At 39.1% G+C, this 20,392-nt stretch overlaps 1 protein-coding gene across 4 annotated transcripts in view; it reads left to right on the top strand.

Annotated features, from left to right (window-relative positions):
• Window positions 1-20,392, top strand: part of TLN2 (talin 2) — a 164,418-nt gene that overhangs the window by 40,100 nt on the left and 103,926 nt on the right. For 3 of the 4 annotated variants that reach the window (XM_064157421.1, XM_064157423.1, XM_064157420.1), the window contains exon 2: window positions 7,576-7,657. The exons of the other annotated variant lie outside the window; for it this stretch is intronic. The gene's annotated coding sequence lies outside the window, so the exon portion shown is untranslated. The remainder of the gene's footprint in view (window positions 1-7,575; window positions 7,658-20,392) is intronic. 4 annotated transcript variants of the gene reach the window in all.

Raw genomic sequence — 20,392 nt, 5'->3', positions numbered from 1 at the left:
TACCTTCAATTCCAGGACAATGAATGGAAAATTAGCAAATCTATCTCTTTCAGGTGTTTCTTCTGTGATAGGAGTCAATGCAAACAACTCAATGTATTGCTAAAATGTGTTCATGTGGGGGGTGTTGGTTTGTTTGGTTTTGGTATTTTGTGGTTTGTTTTCTTTTAGTTTGGCTTTTCTTTTTTTGTGTCCACCACGCCATCCTGGCACCCGTGTTAAGTGTGCTTCTCAGTGGTAGGTGAAGGGCATTATTTGCAGCAGCACTGTTACAGGTCTGCAACAGAAACCAGGTCCAAGCAACTAGGATTGTTGTGTCCCTCAACTTTCGCAGTATTTAAGTGGCTTATTGGAGTGTAAAGCCAAACAATGCTTTCTGTCTCTCAAAACGTCTTAGGGTGACTTCATTAAACTTCTTCACTGTAAGATTACAGAAGTTTGGACTAGTATATGGAGGAAACTTAAAAGAGCTAACTTGAGAAGTGAACCATAATGAGGTAGGAAGATTTGAAATGGAAGCAGCTCGTGTATGGGGAGTGATTGAAAGAGATAAAGTGTTTGGGGTTAGACAGCCCATGTGTGCAACTGGATAGTTCAGTTCAGGACTCTTTCAGTGCCAAAGCATGACGGAATTTGCTTGCTCCTTGCTCTGTTGTATAAATCTACATTATTTATATAAAACACACTTGGTTTAGGACCACGTAACTTTTAAGTACTGAAAGCATCTTGAAAAGGGTTATTTCATGTTTGTTACAGCTCAAACACTGCCTCAGTCCAAAAACACATGCTTGGAAGGACTGGTCTTGTTCTTTTTATTGGGAGGTCAGATTGAACTTCTCATGTGTTTGATTTCAATCAAGAGTATTAGCAGCATGTATTTATTCTGTATCCATTTTTCATCGATGTCTCTCCTCCTTCCCTCATTTAAATAGCTGTTCCAGACAATATTCTCCCCTAGGACACAACAAGTGCTGTTCAGCCTGTCTGTGGTCACTGCAGAATTCCATTTTTGTTCTTTGGGGGACATGAAGTGAAGCAATTAAAATGACAGGAAGTGGTTGGGACTGAAAGATTTATGTCTGAGGGAAGACCTTATGAAATTCTAAGTGTATTTTAATGAGAAAGAATTGATTTGGCAGCTGTATAGTTAAAGGTATGCTGTATTTTTCTGTGATGTTAACTAAATATATTCCAAGATGAATCAGAAAGGAAGAGAATTGCTTTATCTGCATCTGCAACAGTTACATGTACACTCTGTAGGACTACTAATTTCTCAGTCACTGAGAAACTCTAACAAGTAGTAGTGAATAAAGCTGCCTTTTAAATTCTGTTCTCCCCTTAAGTTATATCAAAAGACTTATTTTACTTCCTACCAAAAGGACAACAGCATTTTAATGTGGGAGGTAGCCACTCAGCTGCTTCATCTGGTTGATGCAGCTTCACTTGCATGAACGGCTGTTACTTAGAGAGGGAAGTGATTTAAAAATCACAGATTGCCAAGGTAGAAATACTGTATAGGAATGCTGATAGCAAATCCTTGTGCTGGGAAGATGATCTTCAAGCTGAAGAAAATGAAAACATGCTATCTTGGAAATTAGTGCAAAACTTTATTGCTGATAGTCTGCACTGAGGAGTGCATTTTTTCCTCTAAAGAGATTTAGAACCCTTCGAGGTATAACAATCTCTTCAGTCTAGTAAAACAGCAAGGATAGTATGAAACTGAAAACCCCAACTTCTATTTCTATTAGAAGTGAATGTGCAACACTGGAGTGTCTAAATTGTGATGGTACTGGCCCTTTGGATGCAAATATAGAGCAGCCCAGCTTTCAAGGAATATGCCTGGAAAGTTGGCAGACTTCCTGCTAGGCATGCCAAAGAGGTAAATTGTATGCGCCCTTGTAAATGGGGCCTAGTTCTATTGTGAGCTGGACAGTTTCATGCTAAATATAAACAGCTTGAGAATTACGCCGTTAGAATGGCAGGTGTGCTCTCTTGGTAATATACTTGTGAAGGAATTATACCACCAACAAAACAAACTTAGGTTTTGTGGGTTTAGGTGTTGGGATTTTTGGGGGACGGTATTGTTTCCTTTATTTTTATCTGTCCATTGAGTGATTCCTTTTGTTGCTTATTCAGCTCATGCAATGACCTGGGATGTGAAATCATGTTCTTGAAGCTAATACTCAGCTGGTGACTTTATTTGCTTTATTTGCAAACATTCAGCCAAAATTGCATGGAAATTTAATGTCAACATTCAAGATGAAAGTGTTCACATTACGGAAAACCTCTAATTAGATCATAACCTTGTATCTCTCAGTAGTGACATATTTAAATTACTATTGGCAAAGCAAGAGATTTTTCTTTTCAGTTAGCTTAACTCTTTGTACCTGGAACCAGCCACCTTTGTTACACTTCCTGCAGGGATTTTATTGTAAAATCTGCATCTGCTGTTATTTCATATGGCATTAAAATCTACCAAGCTATTTAAAAAGTTATTATTAATGTATTTTATTGAACTTTTTTGAGAAGAAATGTAAGAATGGTAGCCATCGCAGTAGACAGTCTTCTGCATTTTTTGCTTTGTGCTGTAATCTTCTATTTCATCCAACCGTAAGCTCATCTGAATGGTTTGTTGTTTGGGTTTTTGGGGGAAATTGCAAGTTAAATATATTTTCCTGGAGAGTTAAGCTTGACTGGTGATTTGGAGCAGGGACAGTGTTATGTCATGGATTAATATGCCTTTCTTGGATGAATAACTTGAAGGGAAATGTGACCCCATTGTGAAAGATGTTTATTTAGGAGAAGGGTACAAGGCCTGAGTGATTCATGACTTACCAGTAAAGAAAAGCAGAAGTTCTTTTTTGTTATTTTTCAATAGTAGTTACTTATGTCAGCTGAATTCACACGTCTTCATGAATATGATGCAAATATACTGTTGATTTTTTTTTTTTAAATGGTGCCATAGAACTGCTGAGCTTCTTCTGAACCAGTGAATTTTTGTCAGTGGAGCTGAATAATTGCTACTGTTCATTTTGACCTGAGTGCAAGTCAGCTTTTGGATATTCTGAGTGTACAGTATCATAGCATGGGAAGAAAACAAAGCTTGTGGTGAGGAGTTTGTGATACTGTGGAGTTGTGTTCGCTGCTCAGGTGTTACAAGCTTGCAGGTTGTCTGGCTGGAAATAAAGGATAATGTTACTGTGGGTTCCAAACTGCAAGAGGTCAGAAATTAGAGTTAGTGTGGCTGGTACACTGATAAAGAAAGTTCTAGATAGATATTTTGGAACGTCTATTACTTCAAACCATTACGTGATGTGAAATAATTTTCAACTGTTATGTTTTGTGCCACATGATTGAAAATCGATGTTTAGCTCAGCTTTTAAAAGTCAGAGGTTTTATAATAATTGAAGAAGCGTTGATGATGTTTTAAACTCCTTGTAGACATCACAAGTGGTTGATCCTTGTCATGCTCTATACACTTCCTGTAGTAGTGCTTGGAGTGTGAGTGGCAGTCACATCATACAAAAGGATAGGTGGGTTTGATACATGGCATCTTTCTAGTGCATGGTTTCTTAGGAGGGCAGTAAAGCATAACTGTTCATACTTCATGTCCCTTCTGTGAATCAGTGAAACTTACTTTCTGTCATCAAATGAAAGGCATTTCAATTTGATGCCAGGATCACATACTGTTCTGGGCAAACAGCTTTCAGAGAATTTGCCATGTGTGACTGAGTATTTGATGTGGTGTTTTCTGTAGTAGTAGTGGTAATAATAGTAATAATGAAGTAAGCTACCATTTAATTGTTGTTAAACCTTCTTTGCCTACCTTAAAAGGAGTAACCTTGGTTTTTGTGCTGATTAGGTCAGAAGAAGAGAGAAGAGGCAGCACTTAAAAGGAGGATAGGAGCTGGGTCAGTCTGGGTAATTTTAATACATAGAGCTGGAATCTAGTTTCAGGGTGCAAAGAAATCTAAGTAAGAAGTTGCAGAGAAGAGTTTTGAGGGAAAGTGAGAGTCTGCTTTTGGGTGTAGTCTGTGGACTGTGTTCTTTACAGTGTACAGTGGATGGCTGTGTAGACTGCATCTTTCCGTTCTTTCTTAAGTCTGTTTGGTGGAATTCAACTTTGTTTTATAGGCATGGGACTGGTAGCAGGGATTTAGTCTCTGAATATTATGCTTGAAGTACCTCTGCCTCGTAATATTGTTTATTTCATATCCTCATAAAAATTTGCTCTCTTGTAGTATTTAAGAAAGTATCAAAAGACAGATCATTGGAGGAACTTTCATAGTGTAGTGTGGGAAAGAAGTCACACACTACAAAACATCTAAATTGGCACCAGATTAAAATGGACATTCAGTACCTTTATTGGGTGCAGGGAACATAGTTTTGAAGCATGATGGAACTAAGTACATGATGCAACTAAACTTCCCAATGTTTTGAGTGTTAAAAAAAACCCAAACAACTATTTCCCTATTTATAGCTTAACATATTAAGCTATTATCAGATTGATTGAGCAGGGTTGATAGGGTAACGTGATGAATAGCAAAACAATTAAAACATAGGTGTCTATCCTTTGTGTTACGGACTGTGAATTTTGATTTGCTTTAGGTTTTTAAAACTTGGCTAACAACAGTAAGGAAGTAATGATTAAAAAAACTAAACCACAGACTGAACTGGCAAAAAAACTTGATAAAAACAAAATCCACAGGAAACACATTATAAGAAAATGTACATCATGTACAAATATATGTAGTTATTTTTTCATGCAAAAGATGTAGTATAAAAAGATGCTGCAGTTAATTGTTGAAGTCTCAGTGACCCTGTAATCCAAATAATCCTGAATTCAACTATATCATCACCAAGGATGTTGAGAATGCGGAATATCTAGGAAATATCTGTAAGGGCAAAATAATAATATACTTGTAGTTCACGGTGTAGAATTCTGTAGTGGAATTGACAAAACACGCTGTGTTTTATTGCTTTTCTTATTTAATCACCTTATCCTATAAATAACATGATTAACACTTAAACCAAAACTACTTACACTTATGCTAAAAAAAATTCCAAATACTCAAAGCACTGTTGAATTTCTTGTCAACTTCCACAATTATGTACTTTATCCATCTACTGTTCCCATTCTACATGTAAGTAGAATCATGCTGTGAACAAACGCAGGGTTCAGGCAGCTGATTTGCTGACTGGGCTTTTGGGCAGTTTAGTTCCATCTCTGACTACATTCCAGGAAGTGAGTACAATGGAACAAACAAACAGTGATTAATAGTTTTTAGGCTCTCTTTAGCTGCAATTGCTAAGTAAAAATATATATGACTGCCTCAGCAGTAATGAATCCACTTGAAAAATGAACATTCTTTCACAGTCAGATTTGTTCAAGCTAGTCTTAAAATGTAACGTAGTGGAAGAAATTTTTTTTCCCTCAGCCTTTGCAAAATTCTTTTTTCTGCTGTTAAATGTTCAGATACTGGAAGTCCACTATTTTAAATGAAGTTGTAATTTTGAAAGATGGCGTTCTACTCAGTAAGTTGTTTTGGCAGCATGTGTATTTGCTCCTTCTGTCACAAGAGCTGTTCTTTCATTTTCCTCTTTATCAGCGAAGTTTCTGATAAAAGGCTCGTATGAGGAGATGTGGGGATATTTGTTAGATATAAGTAGAAAGAAGCAATACTAGGATGGTCACTTCATTCTCTGCACTGTCAGGTTTTGTTGTTCGCTAGATGTGGTGCTTTCTTCAGACATTATTTTTTTATGCAAGTCCAGTAAATGTCAGCCTTAATTGATGGTGGCTCAGAGTAGAGGTGAGGATGTGTCTAGCTAGTGCTTGCTGCTCTCAGAACGTGGAAGTTTGAAAGGTTTTTGTCAGCAAAGGACCCAAAATGAAGAAAGGTGTCAGTGCTGTGACTGAAATACTTCACAGTCATGTTAAAAACAAATTTTAGAAATGTAACCTGTATGCAAGTATGAAGAATTAAGTCATGGCTTCCAGGAAGCTGGATGGCTGGCAAATTCAAGGCCTGTACTGAACAGGAGACTTTGGTTTCTTACTGTGATAGAAATAGTTGCGTTACAGATAAATCCTTTCTTCACTGATACAGCTGTCTGAGATTGCATTATGCATGCAGGCGTTCTGTGCACTGAACTTGCTTTTATCCTGATGTGAGATTTTAGCAGAAAAATGCATGAGGTGCAGGCTGATGACAAACCTTTTAGTTCCACCTTCTGTGGGTGGCTGGAGGCTGGGTAGTTCAAAAGTTGAATTAGTTTGTCTGAATTTCATAGCAAGCTACTACAGTGCCAGTTTTAATGCATCTGCAGATGATCCATTGGCTGGGGAAATTGTCTCAGTGTAGATTTCTTTACACCTGTCCTACACCAGATGAGTTAATCTGGAGTTCATGGAGCTGATGTTGTTTTTATAAGTTCACTGAAAGTAAAAAAAGCAAAAAAAAAACCAAACCAAAAACAAGCCCACAAACTTCTCTAACCAACCTAGAGAAGAAAACCATTGAATGATGATTTTACTTTTGGAAATGTTTTTGCCAACTGTGGTTAATTTTTTAAATGTTTTTTTTCCCTCTCTGGGCTTTCTCAGCTCAGAGGCATTCCTTGTTATGCAGCTATATACTCATGTAACTCCTTGGTCTTTTAAAACTGATAAATAAACTAATGTCAAATTTGGATAGCTGTTATGAATCAGAACTTCATCTGAATTTTTTGGTGGCAGTAAGCATTCTCCAAGAGTTCTAAACATAGGACAAGAACCTTCCATAACTACAGTCTGCACACACAGAACATACTCAGGCCTTTGCTTGCACCATCTTGTGCTTTTTGTTTGTCCAGACTTATTACTTTGCCTGAAAAGTGACTGATCTTTTAAACTTAGAGATACTTAAAGATAATATTGTGTTTATTTCATAGCACTGTGGGGAAGAGCAGAAGGGGAATGGATAAATTTCAAACCAGGGGAATAAAAAGAAAACAGTCTAGACTCCAAAGTCTAAAATCACCCAAACAACTAAGCCAACCTTCTCAAAACAACCAAAACCTTGAAAGGGAGTTTCAACCATCTTTAACAGACAGAACTATAGGTTTTGTCTTTATTTTTTTGCAAATTTTTTTTGCAATTGTACTCTCAGATGGGGTGTCACTTTGAAGAGAAATGGCTCAGAGAGGCTTGTGCTAAATTACTCTAGACAGAGACTGTAAAGTCCAGTTAATGTCAAATAGATGTCTCTTAGGGGTCAATGTATTTTTTTATGTTCACAGGCAGAGTTATGCTACAAGTGTTTTGTTCAGTGATGAGGCAATTTCAAGGTACTTACATTTTATAAACTCAAGACTTCATTTATGCTAAGCTTTTAAGTGTGAGTAGTTCGGAAACCTAGTGAATTTTATTTTCCTGAACTTAAGGCTATTCATTTTGTCAATGCCAATTTCAACTCCCAAAGAGAAAAGCAACTTCCTGAGTTGCTTCCTTTCCAGTATGTTGACAGTAGGTACTTTAAAACTAGAAATTAACACACTGGGGAAAAGAAAGCAATTTGTTTGTATCTTGTGTTACAGGGCTGGTTCTGAAGGCATTCCACATGATAAAGCAGTACTTCCAGACAAGCTTATTTTCTATTAAATGAAGTAAAATACTGAGGTAAGGTTCTGTTTTCTTTGTTATGTATATAATGACATGAAAACTCTTAGAAAAGTTAAAACCTTTTATCTGCTGCCTATATATATTAGTGTAATTTTATTTTAGAGACTGCATAAAATTTGTACAGCTGTGGTTGTGTTTGTGAAGAGAGAAATCAAGCTGAAAAATAAATGTGGTGCATGAATATAGAAGCTTTAAATAAACATTGCAACTAACAGCTAAAATACTATCCTGACCATTACAGCTATTGACTATTTTTAAACAGTTTCCAAGGAGACTGAAGAATATGATGATAGAATAAATGAGTTCTCCAAGCCTTAGGAAAAAGGGCCATGCATTTCATTGGTATGAGAACAAATAGCTGAGAAGACGACTTAACTTTGTTTTATCTTAAAACCTTTAAGAGAGGTGGCAAAAAGAGCAAGGGAAAATCAGTCCTGAAAAACTTCACAGACATATTACTGCGTCCATACAGTAATGCTTTGAGAAGAGAATGTCACAAAGTGGTAGGACTGGCTGTGGGCAATTTGCTGATAAATCTTATACCAGATCCTTCATCTGTTGGAGTTATTTTGACCTTGCACACATTACTGTTTTAAATGTGTTTCTGGCTTTGACTGCTCATCTGGAAGTGGTGCTTGTAATACGAAAAGGTCGCTAATGGAATTTTGACCTGCTATTCTCCATCTTTGAAAATATGTCTTCAGTGAACTTTCAGAGCAGCCTATAATTAAGGCAGCATGTCAGATTACATCAGATCTGTCTAAGAACAAGATTAAGTGAAAGAAAAGCACTAAAGAGTAAATAGTTCTGTGATGATGCGCATTTTATTATAGGTGCAAATCTTAAGAGAGCAGTAGATGGTTATTAGCACTGTTTTGTTGTTATTTTACAGTTAGAGCTAAATATTTATGGAGTGTTCTTATAATCAAGCCTGCCAGCAAGAACCCTTTAACTATTGCATTCTTAAGAATTAACACTGCTTTAAGTCCTTCTGCAATGTCTGTTTTCTTTATTTCACTGTCAGTTCACTGTTACGGGTTGTGGTATCAAATAACATGGCTGAAGGTATTCATTAACTTCATATTTCAGAAATATGGGGGGGAAAAAAGAATATTCTCTCTTTGTGCGGTTAGACTCTTCGTACATGACTCTACAACTGGTGGTACTGGATTGGTAGCTATTTGCTAATCAGATAATGCCAGCCTTTTTAGGAATATTCTTCTGTGAAGGGAGAGTCCCCTAGGAAACACTTTCAATTCATTCATGCTGGTCTGATTCAGGAATGAATCTCTCTAAGTCCAGAGTCATTTCCCTTCATTCTGTTGGCAATATGTCGGTGCTTTTGGCTGGTGTCTATGTAAGGGAACGGTAGGAGAAGAAACCAAAACTCAGGAAATTCGAATGACCTCTTCACACAGAATCTTGGTGAACTGATGGAACAGTATCCCAGTAGAAGCAGAAAGTAACTGAGTAACAATTATTTGTGGAATCACAGCCAGGGAAGAATATGAGTAGTAAGGAGCACTTCAAGCCTTTTTCATGCACAGACTGGAAGGAAAACAGAAGCTAAAATTTGTGAAAAATTTTTGAGTCAGTTTTAACTACTATGTGATTGTGGGAATCTCATTCATTAGAAGACTTCTTGAGTTAATGTCATGTATACTTGGAATTTACTGATGCCAAAATGGCCAGGGAAATGGATTTTGTTGTTGTCTGCCATGATTCAGTGAGTTTTCTGCATCCAATAGGTCAGATACTAAGACACAAGACACTTGATGTTAAAGAAAGCTTGCCTGATGTGGCTTTCATGGGGTGACTGAGTTATTGCTATTGAATGAGTTTGAAAAGCTACCTGTGTTGCTCTTGAGTCAATACTGTGGCAGTTTTCTGAGAAGGAAGTAGTAACCTTTCTTAATTTACTGTGTTTTAACATTTATATTGTTTTATTAGTGGTGATAGTTGAATAATTAAAAAAAAAATAGTACTGATACAATGGTGCACAAAATGTATATGGACTTAATCCAAAGATAAATATGTTGTGTCAGCATCTAACTTCTGCTGCAGCTGTTGCAGTAATACAGGATAAGCAGACCAGAATTTGGTCTTGTGTTGTAAGATTTCATGAGCGTTGCTCCCTTCACTGAGTTTTTGTTCAGTTTGATTTTTTTTCAGTCATAGAATGGCCTGGGCTGGAAGGAACCTCCGAAGGTCATCTAGTCTCAGCAGTATGCAGGGACATCCTCAACTAGATCAAGTTGCCAAGAGCCCTATTGAGGCTCACCTTGAATATATCCAGGGGTGGAGCCACAGCCACCTCCCTCGGCATTCCATTCCCAGTGTTCCACCCCTATCATGGTCAAGAACTTGTTCTTGACATTTAATCTAAATCTCCTCTACTGTAGTTTGAAACCATTGGTCCTCATCCTGTCATTACAGGCCTTTGCAGACAGTCTCCTTTTATCCTTCTTGTAGGCCCTGCACTGGAAGAACTTGCTCAAGTGAGAATACAGTAAATTAGTTTATTGTTAAAACTGAGATTATGGTAACTTTTTTTTTTATGTGATCCAAACAAATGAAAATTTATTGACTTAATCATTTATGGGAAAGAAATAATCAGGTGGAAAGTTTTCTAGCTCACTTCAAAATGAACTGCAAGTCATATTTAATCTTCTTTCTTTCATTTAAATAGCGTCAAACCATCTATTTGTAATTTCACATTCAATTCTCCTGAGTTTCTGGTGTTAATATTACTGAGGCTCAGCAAAATGTAACTGTTTTCTTCAGTATGAGGAGCTTGTAAATAATTGATTTTTTTTCAAGAAAAACATTAATTAAATGCTTAGTGGAAGAAGGCATTGCTGAAGGTGTGCTGGTTCTGAAAAAGAATAGGTGGGGAAGCAGACTCTGAGGAGAGAAGATGATATAGGCAGATCAATAGCATGGTCCAAGTTTCTTTTTCTGGAGAGTGTCTTGACCTCTAAACAGTGTATTACTTTCAGGTTTTGTTAATAATGTCACTTAAATGCTGAAGTTGCACTTTAGACAGCTACTGTATCATGTTTTCCACAAGAAAGGGGCATTCTAGTGCAGAGCAGTTGGCAGCCCAACACACAATGAGCGAGTAGGACTTTGCAGTAAAACTGAAACTCATGACAAAGCAGGATGAAATCCTGGTTTTAATATCTGGCTTGCTAGTCAGTACTTAATTTCAGTGTTTTCATGCTTTTTTTCCATTTTGAATGTTTTATCCCAGGAGAACAGGGTGTAAATAGACCTTGAAACTGTTAAGAAACTGATTTGATGTTTTAATCGAAATGTAGAGTGGATCAGAAAATGGTGATGTGTGATTGGGCAGGATATTCAACAAGGCCAAGTGTAAGGTCCTGCGCTGGGGTTGGCACAGTCCAGATACAGGCTGGGTGGTGAATGACTGGGCAGTAGCTCAGGGGAAAAGGACCTGGGTGTCTGGGTTGATGAAAAGCTCAACATGAGCAGGCAGTGTGCACGTGCAGCCCAGAAAGCAAATGTGTCCTGGGCTGCACCAGGAGAAGTGTGGCCAGCAGGTCAAGGGAGTGGATTCTCTCCCTTTATTCTGCTCTCGTCAGACCCCACCTGGAGTGCTGTGTACATTTCTGGAGCCCCCAACATGAGAAGGACATCATGCTGTTGGAGTGAGTCCAGAGGAGGGCTGAAGCACCTCTCCTATTAGGACAGCCTACAAGAGCTGGGTCTTTTCAGCTTGGAGAAGACTTCGGGGAGACCTTATAGTAGCCTTCCAATACCTGAATGTGGCCTGCAGGAGGGCTGGGGAGGGACTATTGACAAGGTCTTGTAATGACAGGATGAGGGGTAATGGGTTTGAACTGGAGGAGGGGAGATTCAAACTGGATGTTAGGAGAGGGTTCTTTACAGTCAGGGTGATGAGACACTGGAACAGGTCACCTAGGGATGTTGTGGACCCTCCCTCCCTGGAGGTGTTCAAGGCCAGGCTGGATGAAGCATTGAGCGACCTGTTCTAGTGGGAGGTGTCCCTGCCTCTGGCAGTGGGTTGGAACTGGACGATCTTTGAGGTCATTTCCATCCTAAACCATTCTATGATTATATTCTGTGAAAGGTGTTGCAGAAGAAAACATTTCACTCCTGTTTTGCCTCGTTGATACAGTAAGGAACATATTGAGGGGAAAGGACTGGAGTTGCAGAAGCAAATAAAACACAGCATCATGAAAGGACTTTTCCCTGTAATGGAACATTTCTGTAAGAGTAAGAGGGATGTGGAAGGCTTCAAAAGTAGGTCAGTGAGTCTCATGTTTATGCATAAGAATTCTAGTGTAGGTGTAAATTGCGTACTGCTGGGTCAATGATGCACATCCTTCAGGTACATAACATAAGATTTAGCACAATGCTTAATTCTAGATATGTTTAGATAAATACCTTGCAAAAATAATGGTTTGTGACGTTTCTTTTGTAACCTATGATAGTATCCTCACAAAACCCAAAAAAGTAATGTAATACCACTAGTATCAGCAATTACACTGAAGTTTCATTTCAGAATACTCCACTGACTTTTAATCTGTATCAAGCTGCTGCTGCTAGTCCATGGATAGGATTGCTTCAGTTTTTTAAAGTACTACATTATTAATCAGGTTGCGAACATTTAGTTCATTATGAGCAATCCAATAAGCATTCTGTAGAAACTGGACTTGATTAATGTTGCTGAGCCTGCAGCAACTACAAGGAGGTTGCATTTTAAATGCTTAATGTGTGTTGCTGAAGTCTTCAGCTGTAAATTTAAATAGTGAGCAGTTCAGTCAGTGATTGTAGTGGAGGGAGGAGGAAGAATAGGAGGGCATTGACCTTGAGTGTACTCACTGCACTGGGTAACCTATTAGGGAATTGTGTCTTCTCTTAATTCTTTTTCAGATGGAAACTTTATCAATGATACTCTGCCTAAAAGGAATGATTTTAAGGAATGTGTTGTGAGTGTGACTATGTTTCTATGCACACACAAATATACTTTATTTGTGTAATATTGACATGTTTGTATGCACAAACCTTTAAGTATAGTGTATCAAATTCAGGTGGTACTTCTAAGACTGAGACTTGCTACAATGGTAAACATGTTATTTACCATTTTAGTAATTTTAATGTTTTCACTAACAGGTGTGTTTTTCAAAAAGCTGAGTAATTTATTAGTTTGATGGTGAATATCTTGTGTGTTTAGTGGATTTTTTGTTTGTTTTCACCTGGTAATAGATACCAAAATAGTTAATGGGTCTTTACTAAATATTGGCCTAACCTCTTGCCTATATACATTGTGCTTTCTTGCTGCTACAGAAACAACACTGTGTACAAAAGACAGCATTGATGGGATCAGATAGGAATGGAGATGGATTTCTATTTAGAAATGCACCTCTCTATGTCTCTTTATAGTATAAAGCTAGGGGGTTGATATTATAGCTTACTCAAGTTTCAAATACAGATTTATAACTCTGAAGTTTCACAGTATTAATAGCAGTTTAGGGATTACAATGGTCTTACTGTTCCATTGACATAGGAATTGTTTTGAAAACTCATTTAAACATTTGAAAGAAAAGAAACAGAAAGTTATATGTGTGATATCAAAACCTTGTGAAGAGTCTTCTGTTTCTCAGAGGTGCTGGTTCCACAAAAGGCTCATTTGCTGGGGATCAAGTTGAGCCTACATCTCATGGCAACCAATTTTATGATTCTGTAGCTACTCAGAGATGAAGAGATTTTACACTGTAATGGCAAAAGTGTATCTCCTGCATACCTGTCCTGTATATTGTTATTTATCCAAGTCATCTTTTCTGTCTTTTCATGGATTTATTTTTGGAACTGCCTGAAACTCACAGTAGAAGTCAGTAGTAAAAGTTTTGTCACAAGAGTAAGAACTAGGAACGCTCTACAAAGTACATAAAAGTGAAAACCAAATTAATTTGACTGTGTGATGTAGTCTGCAGAAATTAACATTGAATTTCCCTCTGAAGTTTGGAAGTGAAAAACAGGAGTATAATATATTGCAGTGGGAAAAGTGCTGTTCAGGTGTTACTTTTAGGTCTTCTAAAGATCTCCCCACGAAGTCACTTTATTGTGTTTTTTTTTCCTTTAAGGAACTATTGTGAGAGAGAGGTATTCTCAGACTATAGATTTGGGGATATCATTGGTGAATATTATTTGGTAATGGTGATATCATTTGGTAATCGTTGCTGAATCTCTGAAATTCCCAACTGGGGAATCTTGCTGCCCTACTTATAGTATGCATTTCTTAGCATAAGACTTTTTTTTTAATGGAAAGTTTTTTCTCAGGTAGAATCATAGAATCACTATATGATTCTATGATTCTAGGTAGCTAAAATGATAACTGTCAAAGATACAGCTCAGCTGAAACAATAGCTTGGAATCTCATGTTGTTAAGTAGGAAATTGTATCTGTAGTTGTGAATTGTAGGTTGATTTCCCATATCTGAATTCAGACTCGACCATTTCAAGTCTGCCAAGTTGACTTGGAGCTTTTCACTAAGATTGTCATAATCTCTTTCTGAGCATATTCGATGTGGAGGAGGTTTGACCTTAGATTAGCATGCAGTTGGCAGTGTGCTAGGCTAACTGACATGTAATGTTTGTGCACGCTGTTACACTCTGATATAAGTTCAGCACTGGTTTATCTCTTCCTTTCTGTTCCTATTGGAGCAGTAGGGCTTTGGGGTTGGATCCAAATCTCTTTAGAGGTAATGGTTTTTCTGAAGCTTAAATGTGTTCAGAACATTTCTTAAAGATTACACGAATTGTAATCACCTTCCCCTCTTCTAGTAGTTCTGAGCTTCTCACCTTGGGATAGTGGATTACTCTTAAAAAGATGGAGTGAAATGAATGCTGTGGTGCTTGCTTGAAACATTCACTCTGATGTACATTAGCTTTATCATGTGCCTCTCCATGTTCTCCTGATTTGTGACTGTGTCACAGATGTTGATTTGACTGGTGCAAGTTACTCAGCTTTTATGTTTCCATTAGTGTCAGTGATTCTGGTAATAGCTGAGCCTGCTGCAGTCTCTTGCTATAGCTCTTATTCCTTTTCTCAGGTACTATTTCTTTCTGTTTTCTCCTCTACATAGTTCTTACTCAGAGTTCTTTGGCTAGCCATATCATGTTTATTTCTTCTGTTGAAAGAGTATTCTTAGTTAAAACAAAAAGGAAATTAGTAATCAAAAAGCACAGAGAAACTGGACACCTCTACCTGGAGCTTCAGGCTTTAAAAGATCATTACAAGTAGCACTGAGCTTTTAGACAGCATGAAATGGTTAAATATTGAGACATCCTGTTATTCCTTCCATTCTCCCTTCTCTGTTCAGTTGCTAGCATCAATAAATGAAAGGAGCATTGCACTAAGCTCATCCAAGCTTGCAGAAACACAATCTGCCAAACCATCAGTGTTCTAGGTATTGTAAACTGTCATTGCGAACTGCATTCATAGCAAATGTCAAGTAGATGATGGAGGTTGGAAGAGGAGAATGCTTTTTTTTCTTTAGTAGCTATTTAAACACATGGGGCAGAGATTGCATGATGTACAGATCTTTTGATATGATATGTTTGGTAGCTATGTCATTTGAGCCATAGACTGCATGTAAACTGTTACATACATTTCCCCAGCATTTCACAGTATCACAGTATCACAGTATCACCAAGGTTGGAAGAGACCTCACAGATCATCAAGTCCAACCCTTTACCACAGTGCCCAAGGCTAGACCATGGCACCAAGTGCCACATCCAACCTTGCCTTGAACTGCCCCAGGGACGACGACTCCACCACCTCCCCAGGCAGCCCATTCCAGTGCCCAATGACTCTCTCAGTGAAGAACTTTCTCCTCACCTCGAGCCGAAATTTCCCCTGGCGCAGCCTGAGGCTGTGTCCCCTTGTTCTGGAGCTGGCCACCTGAGAGAAGAGAGCAACCTCCTCCTGGCCACAACCACCCTTCAGGTAGTTGTAGACAGCAATAAGGTCACCCCTGAGCCTCCTCTTCTCCAGGCTAAACAACCCCAGCTCCCTCAGCCTCTCCTCGTAGGGCTTGTGCTCGAGGTCTCTCACCAGCCTCGTCGCCCTTCTCTGGACACGCTCAAGCATTTCGATGTCCCTCCTAAACTGGGGGGCCCAGAACTGAACGCAGTACTCGAGGTGTGGTCTGACCAGTGCAGAGTACAGGGGCAGAATGACCTCCCTGCTCCTGCTGACCACACCATTCCTGATGCAGGCCAGGATGCCACTGGCCCTCTTGGCCACCTGGGCACACTGCTGGCTCATGTTCAGGCGGGTATCAATCAGTACCCCCAGATCCCTCTCTGTCTGGCTGCTCTCCAGCCACTCCGACCCCAGCCTGTATCTCTGCATGGGGTTGTTGTGGCCAAAGTGCAGCACCCTGCACTTTGAGCTATTGAACCCCATCCCATTGGCCTCTGCCCATCTGTCCAGGCGGTCAAGGTCCCGCTGCAGAGCCCTTCTGCCCTCCAGCTCAGTCACTTCTGCCCCCAGCTTAGTGTCATCTGCAAACTTGCTGATGACTGACTCGATGCCCTCATCCAGATCATCTATGAAGATGTTAAAGAGGATGGGGCCCAGCACTGATCCCTGAGGGACACCACTAGTGACTGGCCGCCAGCTGGATGTGGCACCATTCACCACCACTCTCTGGGTCCGGCCCTCCAGCCAGTTCCTAACCCAGCACAGAGTGTTACCATCCAAGCCGCGGGCTGACAGCTTAGCCAGCAGTTTGCTGTGGGGGACAGTGTCAAAGGCCTTGCTGAAGTCCAGATAGACTACATCCACAGGCCTCCCCACATCCACCAAGCGGGTCACCTGATCATAGAAGGAGATCAGGTTAGAAAGGCAGGATCTGCCCTTCCTAAACCCATGCTGGCTGGACCTGAGATCTTTGCCATCCCTCAGGTGCGCAGTTATTGGCCCCAAGAGAACCTGCTCCATCAGTTTCCCTGGCACTGAGGTCAGGCTGACGGGTCTGTAGTTCCCAGGTTCCTCCATCCGACCCTTCTTGTGGATGGGGACCACGTTGGCCATTTTCCAGTCTCCTGGGACCTCTCCGGTGAGCCAGGACTGCTGGAAAATGATGGAGAGTGGTTTGGCCAGCTCAGCTGCCAGCTCTCTCAGCACCCTGGGATGGATCCCATCTGGTCCCATGGACTTGTGGGTGTCCAGATGGCTCAGCAGGTCCTGAACTAATTCCTCATGAATTTCCAGGGGAACACACCGCTCCCCGACCCCATCCCCCAGTTTAAGAGGCCATTTGCCTCCTCCTCCTCTCTCCTTACTGTTGAAAACTGAGGTGAAGAAGGCATTCAGGACCTCTGCCTTTGCTTCATCATCAGTTATAGTGTTCCCCTCCTGGTCCAGTAAGGAGTGGAGGGTCTTCTTGCCCTTCCTTTTAGCATTGATAAATTTATAAAAGTGTTTTTTGTTAGCTTTCACGGAAGTGGCCAGCCTAAGCTCTAGCTGAGCCTTAGCCTCTCTAATTTTTCTCCTACATAGTCTGGCTACCTCCTTAAACACATTTGCCAGAATGCAGTGCAGTTTTTCCAGGTCTATGTGACCACCTTTCCAGTGAGGAATGTGTTGGATTAGTATTGCTGCCTTTGCCAATATGCAAGTCTTTTGTTGATTTTTACTATCTTTCTGTAAAGCTTTTTTTCTCCATGACATGAAAATTGATGAAAAGTGATGATATATACAGAAATTGTGTTAATCTCATACTGATCTAATTTTTCATGGCTTGTGGGCAAAATTGTCTGGATAGTACTACAACAGAGAGGATCAAGATTAGAGTAAGATGCAGAAACAGAATTCAGTTAATTATAGGTTAGATTCAAATAGCGATTTGCTTTCTTCTAAATTTTCCAGTAAATGTCATTAAACAGAAAGAAAAAATGTGTTGAAATGTTCACTGTAGGCTTGATGGTGCACTGAGCAATCTGGTGTAGTTGGGGATGTTTCTGCTTACTGCAGGGAGGTTGAACTAGATGACCTTTAAAGGTTCCTTCCTACCCAAACCATTCTCTGATTCTATGACAATGCTAATGGAAAAAAATAACAAACCAAACTGTTTAGCGGTTAGAAATGGTCAAATGGTTTCTTTTCTCTCACTTCTTATGTGTACCTGCCTTTTCCAAACCCTGATTTAGTCTGATTTCTGTGTGGGAGTAAGAGAGGAATAGCTCAAATTTGAAGAACACTTCACATATTCATTTTACACTTCACATACACATTTTAATGATCTTAAATGAAGTGTCCAGTATCTTGGCTTCTAACACTCTACTTGTTGTTTCAAGAATCAGCTCAGCAGCCTGTGGGGTAGTTCCAATGGATGAGCTATGTAAAGTCAAGATTGAAGAATTGTTATGAGTATTTTTTTATTGCCCATTTGATCCCAGACAGCCTGAATCCTCATGGAAGGTCTAAAAAGCAGTATTGAAAGATGGAGAGAGGAACTGTAGATGATATTTTGCACAATTCAATTAGTACTTTTTCAGGGTTGTTTTTCAAGTGTCTCTTTGGCCAGTCCTTTGCAGTGAATTACTATGTACCTTTATTGGTTGAAATCCTCCCTGTTTTACTTCCTGTCCTCTTCAGTAATATTTTGTGCAGAGGGAAGTTGCATTGTGTTGTCAGTAGAATCACTATTATTGTCCAGTTGTTTATGCGGGGAGAAATTCATGTTCAATTTCAACATTCTGTGTGATATAAAAAATGTATCTTCAAGTCTGAAAAGTATCTGTGGAAAGCACTTAGTGAGTTTTTCCATTTTGACTCCAGGCCTATAACCATATGTTCTGTGGTTCATATTAGGAGTCCAACAGGGGATTATTTTGCTTGCAACAAATTCTGTTAAAACTACTACTGCCAGCTGGGCTGTTAGATTGATGATTGTTTTGCAGTTTCTAACCTCTGGGCTTCTTTCAGTTTGCCCCAATTGAGGTTTAATGTCAGCTGGATGATTTTACATGTTCTCTTTGTTCTGTGGTTTATTCTATTTCAATGAGAGATGTCCATGATGGCAGCAGAGGAATTTTAAATCTAAAATATCTGATAGTCATTGGAAATACAGGAGTAACGCTTGATGTTAATCACAGTAAGAGGTGCCTAAGTATTGAAGTAGAAAAAATACTTGATAAAATGCTATATGTACAGGTCAGACAATCAAATACCTGAAGTATTAAAAGCATTACTAACTCAATTATTTTCTCGTTAACTGTACCATATGACATCTTGTATACTTCTTAGGAAGAAGTTCTTCATAGGGAGAGTGATTGCCCATTGCAATAGGCTGCCCAGGGATTCACTATCCCTGAAGGTGTTTAAAATGAGGTTTGATGAGGCACTTAGTGACATGGTTTAGTTAATTATAAGGGTTAGGTGATAGATTGGACTCAATCTCAGAGGTCTTTCCAGTCTGGTTGATTGTGTGGTTTATACAGAAGTGGTGTATTATGAAAGTCAGTGTTAGGATGCATGCTGGGCTGTTGGGCTAGGAGGTGGTTTGTAATTTGCCTTGGCAGAGAGGTTGGACTCAATGATCTCTGGAGGTCTCTTCCAAGTTCTGTGATTCTGTGATATGACAAGTTTTGGACTTGTATCCTGGTGGGAAAGAAAGATAGCATTTGGTATGCCGCATACTTATTTAATTCTCTGGTTTGGGTTCTTTTTTGTTTGGGTTTTGGTATTTCATTTGTGGTGGAGTTTTTTTGTTTGTTTGTTTGTTTTTACTCACCATCTTAGGACAACTGACACAAATGGCAACAAATGTTTCTTGTGACACTGGTTTTGCTGTCATCTATATTCATTAGTAGCTCAGTGTATACTGAAGATTCAAATGAAAATAATAGCTCAGGCACTTAGATTTATCTTGAATCATAGTTTTCAAGTGCACTTAATCTTCCTGTGTATGCCTGCTTACCACAGAATGAACTTTAATACAGTCTATGTACTTGAACAGAGAAAATACGAGTTAGTTTGCCTGAAGAGTAGCTATAACATTCTGCCTAGGAACTGCTTTGCCATGCTTTAATACAAATGATAATCAGTCCTTGAGATGCCAACCCAAATTTTTGCTAAATGACTTAGCTCTTCACCAAGCTTTGTGCTTTCCAAATGGGCCTGGAAAAAATAATGGTTTCCCAAGTCAGGAATCCCTTTGCCTTCATCCTCAGTTTGTGAAGATTCTTGATAGGCAAATGAGGTTCTTTGTGAAGGTGATGGTTTGGTTGTCAGATTGTCCACCAGTTCTTTGTAGCTCCCCTTCAAGTTCTTCTAGACATGTTTAAGTAGATGGGATATTAACTTGCTGGACTATAGTTGTACTTATTAAATAATTTGTTTTAAAATGTATTTATTTTTAAGTGTTTAACTTTTTTAATCTACCTCACTTCTAATTTAAGTGAACTGTTTTAAATGATTGTTGGAATCAATTCATCAAGCAAAACGAAAAGCAATTTCAATACCTCTTCAGCACACAATTTCAGATCAAATCAATAAGAGCAGACCACTATTGTATAAAACTCAAAAGTATAATTTTTCTTGATTCTCACTAATTTTCCTGTTCTGTGTGGCAGAGCTGTTTCTGAAGATTTGTGTACCCCGTGTAATTCTAGATGCTGCTGATAAAAATTATAAATATGAATTGATTTCAGTCATCACAGTATCAACAAGGTT

Source organism: Pogoniulus pusillus, chromosome 17, assembly GCF_015220805.1.
Source record: "Pogoniulus pusillus isolate bPogPus1 chromosome 17, bPogPus1.pri, whole genome shotgun sequence".
Lineage (NCBI taxonomy): Eukaryota > Metazoa > Chordata > Aves > Piciformes > Lybiidae > Pogoniulus > Pogoniulus pusillus.
The sequence above is the reverse complement of the archived record's forward strand: the minus strand, read 5'-3'. Positions and strand labels throughout refer to the sequence as shown.